Source organism: Pieris rapae, chromosome 1, assembly GCF_905147795.1.
Source record: "Pieris rapae chromosome 1, ilPieRapa1.1, whole genome shotgun sequence".
In the NCBI taxonomy this organism is placed as follows: Eukaryota; Metazoa; Arthropoda; class Insecta; order Lepidoptera; family Pieridae; genus Pieris; species Pieris rapae.
Genome location: NC_059509.1, coordinates 6203972 through 6213473, shown reverse-complemented (window position 1 = coordinate 6213473; position 9502 = coordinate 6203972).

Genomic DNA, 9502 nt, shown 5'->3' with positions numbered 1-9502 from the left:
CGTGTAACTGTAAAGATAGTTCGATTTTTCAATTTTGTAACAGATTTGCGTACAGATGAAATACGAGACGAGCTGTGTGTTATCACCGATTAGATGCAAGGCTCTTGGCCGCGGCGGCGAGGTGTCGCAAAGCGGCGTTGATTGTATCGTCCTCCTTCATCTCGCCGCCAAGCCACCGTTGCCAGCCACTGATATTAGAACATACAAATCTAGCCTATTTTAATCTCGTTCATGACTATAATCTTAATTTACGTAGACTTACGTAACCTTGAAATTCCTCCGAGTCTTCCATGTGGAGATTATTTCGATTGTTATTTAGGAACAGCGCACTCTATCGTGAACGAAATATATTTTTAGGGGTTGAACTCTCGTTTGCACCCTGAAGACTGTACCGACATCTATTGGAGGACGCTGGAAGTAGATATTTCATTCGCTTTTACTTCGTTGATTAACTAAAATTATATTGGTCTGAAGACGATTTACGGATACATTTTAACTGTTATAAAGGATATATTATGTGGATCGTAACTAAACAATTATTTTAATATTAATAATTGAGTAATAAGTTGGTTAATAGTTTTCGTATCGGTATAGGTATCTGATTGATATTTTATTTGAATTAAATATGACGTCTATTATGTAACAATAGCAATACGTATATCTTAAAACAGCTCTGTAGAGAGCAAGTTCATAACATAGCTCTTAACGAATTCAAATAAATTTCTATGAATATTTTCACGAAAATTTACTGCCACATTGAGACTGTTCAAAATAGACTTCCATTACGAAATAATCCAGCCGACGTCGTGCCACTTATTGTGAAGGTTTTTGGTTGAAGTTGAAATGTGAAAAACCTAAAATAGTCTGTGGTAATGCTGTAGTGCATTGTGAGCTGGGCGTGTTACTTGGGCGGGAAGGAGGGCGGTCTAGCTCCGCCCTACGCACCCACGTGGGCACCCAAACCTGATTATAATATAGTTGATTTCGTATTAAAATATATACGCTTAAAAATAGTTTCTAATATTAAACAAATCAGAGAAGGCAGCTTATCAGGTGTCATCTTTTTTTAAAGAAATACACTTTAAATGTGTTATGATTTTTTTATGTGTCTTTGAGGGTTTTCCTATTAAACCAGTTGTTGACTGAACACCATACACACCACCACCACCAACACAAGTTGTCAGATGTAGTATACGAATCCACGCCCATTTATCTCTTTCTCTTCCTCTTCCTTATTGTAACTGTGATAATTATACGCGTTACATCAGAGATATTCCTTGCTATATGTAACCAACAAGATGACTACAACTTTGATTTAACCATACAATATAATCAAACGTTTCAGAACTAACACAACAACCCCAGGCAACTCTTTAAGCAGGTGATGACTTAAGCAACTTAAAATGCATGAAATTAGTCAATGTTAAACTATCGACCACCCACACAATACGTACACGAAGAATTTTTTTCTGATTCTTTCGTGGGGATGGTCAAATATTCTTCTATTTATTTCACATCTTTATATTTATTATTTCACTTATTTATTCTTAGGTCGTGCGACTAATGCAACCGTGCATTAATGCACAGTTTTTCATTATATGTACAAAAGGCGTAAGCTTACAAAAAATATCGAAAGTTAAAATACTGCATTCGATTTTTTTTCTATTATTTATTATATTAGAGTGGGATTTTTGCACTTCAAATTATAAAACTATAGTTTTCTTATTTTACTTTTATTCAATGAAACATTTATTTATTATTATTTATAGCCTTATATCAGAATCAATATATACATTATAGCTATTGTTTTTGTTAATCTACGCTAACTGTTTCTGTGTGCCCACGGGCAAAGGCCTCCCCCAATTTTTGTGTTAAAATTTAAATTTGAAAGGATATGACAATCTTCGAATAATATATTTATTATATTAAAAAATTGTTACAAAGTTTAATCCTAAGAAACCTTATCAAAACTTAAACATTTGAATTTGAATTTGTATATTTAAAATGAATAAATGAATGTAATAACATTGGCAGTTACTAAACAAATAATAATACTTACTGTAATCATCATCACAAAAATACATCTCGACAACATGACAAAATGTCTACGTAAGTACATTATTCTAGCATTGATTTCATTAAATTAAGGGTTCGAGTTAAAACAATTGAATAAATTGCCAGGTGAAATAGTAAAACCAGAAGCAGGTGAACGTTTTACAAGATGTCTTCATTGACGCGTGCGCATCTAATTTCGTAATTCCGGTTAATGGTTTATTTTACCAATAATTATTGAGTTTTTATGTAACCATTATGTGTTATAAATATTCCAATACTCAAAGTGATATCTTTAGTGGAGTTAAACGAATTCATTCAATAGTTAACAAAATTCACCCCTATTATTTACAAAATTTAGCTTTAAGAGTATAATGTTAGGATTGGCATATCGAAAAATAAACCAATTACATTTATTATATTATACAAGATTGATAACAAGAATTGTCTTGTAAAAAATATTAATGATTTACATATTTGCCACGTTTAAGTTAAATAATAAAATATAGAGCATAGCACTTATAGGTACTTTGAGATAGAAACAATCGAATGACGCAAATCTAATTTTGTTATTCCTATTGTACGAGATAGTTTACTTACGTCTTGGCTTCCTCGGCATTTCCTCTCCGGGTCTATTGTATTTACTAAAATACGTCGGCTTCGGTTTAGTTTATAGTTTAACATTCTCTTGTACCGTAATTTGGAAGTAAGCAAGTTTGCTTTGATTATATATTTATACTAGCAGACTCGGCTAAGCGTTGGTGTGGCTAAGGTTTTTTGTTATATTAAATAGTAGTTAACTATTCAAGGGAAACGGTAGGAGAACTTATGTGAAAGGTAGATAGCTTATGTGAAACGTTGGTACTTTTAACACAGAGCCATCTGTTAGAAGTGTATCAAATAATAAACAAATAATTTGCAATAAAATAAAATTGCGACTATAATTAAAGATCTAAGCTATCCTATCTCTTAAGTTGGACCAGACTGCTCACGGTGTGCCAATTTAATTTAAAAGGGGTAAAGTAGTTTAGGAGTATATAGACAAATATCGTGACAGGAGATTTATATATTTTAAGAAGAAGATATAAGCTATACATCGGATTACGGGTTTTTAGCAATAAACATAATTTGGTTTGGTTTTATTCCAAAGGTGACACATTTATTACATACATTTAAATTTACTTTAAAGATATTAATTAGATAATAATATATTATATATGCCATCATTGATGACCGACCTATACGATAAAAGATGCGATAACAGACATCTGTACGGAGCCTTATAGTTGGGTACCTTGATGTGAATTTGACCTTCTAGTGAGAACTCAATCTAAAACTAAAAACTGGCATCTTATTGTTTGTAAGCATCCCTCAAATTAACGAGGTAACTCTTGTAGAAGCAGTTAAGGGGCGGAAATCCATCTAAGTCGCTGTTGTAAGTGGTGGCCGGATGTGCGCGCCACTACCGGACTTTAAGGGGCTTGACTTCCGGTCCGAGCCCTCACTTTTCACGAGGCCCATATATTACTATTAAATACAAATAAATCTTACAGATAAATATTTGTGATTTTTTTGAGAATTCCTAAAAAAACGTTGAGTCGATCTAAACAATTACAATAGCCCTCCTATTGGATGGTTGATCATGGGGCAGGTGATGTCGATATTCAACCGCAGCATCAGATCACCTGCAGAGGGCAGACGCCGGAACTACGTGCCGATTCGCCTTGCGCGCGCGACTGCATTCCCCCTTGTTTAGAGTCTATAAATTGCTATGTTCGTATTTATTGAATATCAATACATAGTTTATTTATTTATATGAAATGGAGCTACAACACCGATAAATATATTATCATCATTAACAAGGCAACGCACTATAATATAGTCACTAATAAATATAAATTCGCACTAGAATATATCTAATTCTTGAATCATCATCAATCATGAAAAATAGGTTTTCGGTCAGTGATTAGCGAAACGTGATCAGTGTTTTCAGGGTCGTGGCGACTAATTCAGCATAACCCACCTAGGGCTGATAAAAAGCCGCATCACGCTCCGTAACAATCGTTGGTCACGAGCGACCATGGGCCGTGGACTAAGTTTGCCGATTTCTCTACGAGGACCATGAGTTTAGATTATTTAGAATTTTATAAACAGAATACGAAAGCTACTAAAATCAGTTACTAACGTGAAGCATACACTTTTGTAAATTTGTCTACATATATGAATTATTTTCCAAACAACATTTAGAATTCTTTAAACGATATCTATCAGGTATTCCTCAGTATCATCAATGGCTGTACATACAGCGGTTATGGGTTTTCGCTACTGCAAGTTATCGACAGATTGTGATATCTTTCGGTATCACAATCTGTCTCGTGCATCTTGCGATCAATTTTGAACAGCTATTGTTTCGAGGTTTTTGAATACTCCCACCAACGCACGGAATTCTGGGCATCACCTATGGGCTTGGAATTTGGGTACCTGATTTAAACAATAAAAACATGTTCGAAAATATGGCAGTTAGTTTGAAATCAAACTATGACAAAAATCGATTCCATGATGTCTTGATTCATACAGATTCGCTTTAAGATAAGCAAGATAAAAATCTCCCAAGATTTCTATAAAACTGATTTGTACCTACCATAGATATATATGACAATATTTTCTTTACTTTGTTAAACATGGCAATAAAATTGTTTTAAAGTTTGAAATTGTCCTTCAATATAAAAATAATGGCGACAAGCTAAAGTTTCCGATAACCTCTGCGTAGTAGGCGCTTAATGGCGGAACTATCACCAAACTGGGCATGCCTCCCGCTTCGATACACCAGGGGAGATGTCAGTCATGCTTCGACATAACGCACAGTTATTGAATGAACATTCCCACGGGGCTGGATCACTGAACTTTAGGGAATTTTATTAAATCATTTACCTTTGGCTGTGTACTACGCTAATTTATTATTAAATACTCCACCATATAAATATAAGCCTTTAACGCAATAACTACAGTCATAAACAGTGTATTTTTTTTTATAGAACAGGGGGCAAACGTGCAGGAGGCTCACCTGATGTTAAATGATACCGCCGCCCATGGACACTCTCAATGCCAGAGGGCTCGTGAGTGCGTTGCCGGTCTTTTAATGTCTCATACTCATATATTCGCAAATGTAAGCTTAGATTGCCATTTTGTGCCTGACGCTCAATTCGTATCGCAAGTAGCACAAATGAGTTTTTACGAGGTCATAATCACGGCCCGACATGATGATAAATAAAGGCGTCAAACACCGCTATCTGCTAAGATCAGGCGTTACGGTCACGTATCCCTCACTCCCACGTCTTAATTGACCTATTTCGTCTCAGCGTACGTAAAACCCGCCGCCTCTAGGATACCATCGCGCCGCACGACGTGACTTAACGTATCACAACTCAATTCTTGTCACATATTTGACAAGCTATGTTTACTACAATATTACGAATTTCGCCGCAGAATGTTCGGAAAAAGATATTTTTATGAGGACTGCTTGTTTTGAAATTATATATGTCCTATCTGCTACGCGTTCTTCTTGTTAAACACTAGAATCATAAATATTTATTGATTTAGTAAAATATTTTCGTTGCTATACTTACTTAAATAGTGACTCTATAAACAATAACGCAAGTTGAGCAAAATTAATGTTTACAGTAGTAAGTTAACTAGTAAGTTAACCATCAAAGTTAGGTACTTTTTAGTGATGTTGAAAGGTAGGTGTTGGTGCTTATTGCTAACAAAGTCTTTATAATGATTATATCAACAGACACATTTGTTGAGTGTTTATTACGATCGTGTTGGAATCTCACACGTTTGTGGTTAAAAGTGTTAAAGTTTGTCACGATTAAATCTGGTTTAAGATTGACCCTAATAGAGGTTCTACTTTTGAAATATAGATTATATCAAGTATAGGATTAGTAAGAATTTCACGTGTAAACTGATTCAAGTGAATTAAAGTGCCAATCAAAATCATTAATTCATCATTTGCCAATAGTCAAAGTTCTTTAATTATATATCCATATGCGCGAGTACAACACTTTTAAAAAAAAACCTCTTTACTTAAGCTCATGTTATGTTAATAATGTGATAAATTCGAGTAATAGAAGTTACTTAAATAAGAATTTATCATGTCAGTCCATTGACTGACATCGACAGAATATCATTATAATGCATTCATTATAATGATATTCTGTCGATTTCGAATTTCTAACGGATTTATATGATTTAAAGATTTAAACATCACATAAAACGTCATTTGTTTATTAACCGAGATTTTAATATCCCATCTCATTGTAATTTTCTTAAGTGTGTATTTTACATCCAAATACATTAGAATGAGCATCAATAGAGCATAATATGACCATACCTTGTACAAAACTAAGTAGTATCCTTTAAGCTAATAATAATACTGCATAACATAAAAATTAAAAACTGCGACTAGTGTACCTTCATTTGTACTTGAAACTTTCTTTTAATTTGATGACAGTTTTTTGACCGTTATTAAAATACCTTGCGCATTATGCTTCAGTTACTTTAGTTTCTCTTGCTATTCATAGACATCTGCTTTACATAAAACCTATATTCGGTATTAGTTGAAATGGCGAAATAAACAACGCAAACATTGTGACATTACCCAAGGGACCACCCTGCAGTCACAATCTCACGCTGCGATCTTCATAGATAAACGCCCTAATCAATTTGTTTATCTTGTGTGGCCTTCATTATACGCATATTGAGAAGAGATTGCTTTAAATCTCACCTTAAAACCTTCTCAAAGTTACGTGATTTCGTAACTTAAAAACGTTTAAAACAAAAGTTCTGAATTCAGTTTATCATTAATATGAAATACTTTTGTTGAATGAACATTTATAGAAACAGATTTGTTTCATTGTAATAAACAATCAAACGCCTAATGCAGCATACCTGTTAGTAGCTATTATAGTATTTTGACTATTAGTCCAAGTCTACCACAGTCAACATTTAGGTGGATAAACTAATAATTAATGGTATATTTAACTTATTATTTATTGAAGTTAAGCCGTTATTGATGATCTGCAAGGTCAGGCTAGTAGTAGACTAGACTAAAGAAAGTACTATATTCTATGCAATTTAACAAAAAATAAATTATTAAAACACCAACATATTATCATTCAATTTTAAGAAGTCAATAAAAATCTATAGCTTTCAAGTGTAATTTTACTTATTACATTCTGATGGAAAAATTATAATATACCCAATATATTATTTGTACTCTTTTGACTAATAGGACGTCGATTATAAAAAAATCTTTGGGTGTCTGACGTCGCGTCGTTTGACTCATTCGCCGGAAGAGAAAAATTAAATTTTAAGGTAACGAATTACGATTGAAATTACTCTATAGATAGTTCGCTATATTATTATTTTTTTTAATTAATTTTCACTCTACTCCCCTGCCATAGTGTCCAGGGACTTTATATATATCACTGCTACTATTTAACGCGTCGGGATTTACGCCCCGACTACATCGGTAATATTTTTATTAACAATATTCATGGGCGAGCCGGGGCACAATTCCCCGCGAGACCCGCTCTTTCTGTTTTGTTTGCCGCCTTTATATAGAGAATGATTTTTTCACAGAACCGTTCCAGGCACGGTCTGTGCTTTATTAACATGTCCTGTAGGCCGTTACGGTCTACAGTCATCTGTATTTGTTGTTCCAGGTCGTACTTGGACGATGCGAATATAGGGCAGTGTAGAAACACATGTTCCACTGTTTGCTCTTCATTACTGCAGGCACATATTGGGCTTGTCCTAATTTTAAATCTGTGCAGGTAATATGCAAAGGCTCCGTGCCCTGTTAGAATTTGCGCCATCTGGGGTGTGAAACGCTTCTCTTTTACCAATTTATACGCAGTTTTAACATTGCCTATAAATAATTTTGTAGTTCCAGCTGTTTCACTTGACACGAGTCCTTTGCCTTATCTGATGTTTTATATATGACAGGGGGTATGAAGCGTATTCAGGTTCTGACCTTAGTTTTTCCGACGCTTCTTTTGCTAATGTGTCCGCTCTCTCTTTCCCCGGCGTACCAACGTGCGCCATTACCTAGAAGAGGCTTATATGAGTTCCTGTTCTGCGGCACTCCTCCAGGTACTCTTAGGAGGTAGTTCGCTATATTAAAGTGGGTCAGTTCAGTGACAGTTCGCTATATCAAAGGCTTAACAGCACGTTAATGGTGCTTATTATTATAATTATTTAATTTATCCATTCAAAGTACTTCTGAGATTCGAGTCAATCTACTTAAAATTCAGTTACATATTGATTGTTCTACATGTTATTCAGTAAGAAATAATTAATGTCAATATTTCCAGAGATAGGGGGAGTGTACTCGTTTTTCTTAGTGTTCGGAAAGTCATATTTGCGTATTACCTTTACATTTTTTTTAAGATCTACTTTCGAATTGTTACATAAGTAAGCGACAACATAAAATGTTTAAATTTAATTTTAATAATTTAGTCTCAACTCCTAGACGAGACGAGACACTTACTTTTCAAAATAATATTAGAAGTCCTTGTTATTATCAAAATATCCTATGGTCATTATTTAAGGTACATTCCCTTGATGTTCCACTGTTTTGGGACTGTATATGTGATTATAGAATTTTTATTACTGTATTAATTTCTGAATTAGTTCTTGAATAAACTTAAACCACATTGAAAATGTCAGTATGAAAAGTTTCTTTTAGGATGGGTCAGACGCATTTATTATATATCGTGCATATACAGAAGTTTAACAGAAGGGTAACAAGTGCAAATGTAGCTTAGACCCTCATCATTGGTGGCAGTGGGCTTTCGAAGATAAGAAATACTCGCTTTTTCATAATACTTTATTCAAGACCAGAGATTCAGTTCAGTGACAGACTAATCGGTGGTGTCAGAGAGGTGCGGGACACTCAAGTATTAATGTTTAACCCTTCTGTACCCGACGCCTGTCAATCCTTTATTCAATGTAACGTCGCTTGAATATTTTATGTTCATTAATTTGTTAGATCTTACGTTTCGTCCAATACGTTAATGTAACATTGTTTATTACGTTGTTGGTTGAGGCATTTTAAAATATTATTTTTATTTTCATGTTTTGCTTCAAAAGATGGTGTTATCTTTCTCTCCTATAAAAAAAAATCAATTTATGATAGGTATCATTTGAATATTTGAACATACATATATTTAGGTCAGAATTTCAAAGTATGTAGCGAATTTTGTGCGGTCCTATCCTACTGAACTAAACGTAAGTGGTAAAGTAGGTAAATCTAAATTACATTTAGTATTGTCCTTTATTAACATAACTTTTACACATTTAAAGAAAACACTTTTTTACGGATTAAAGTTATGTATTATTGTATTTATTATTGAGACGTCGGTTAAAATGATGTCTTAATAATTAT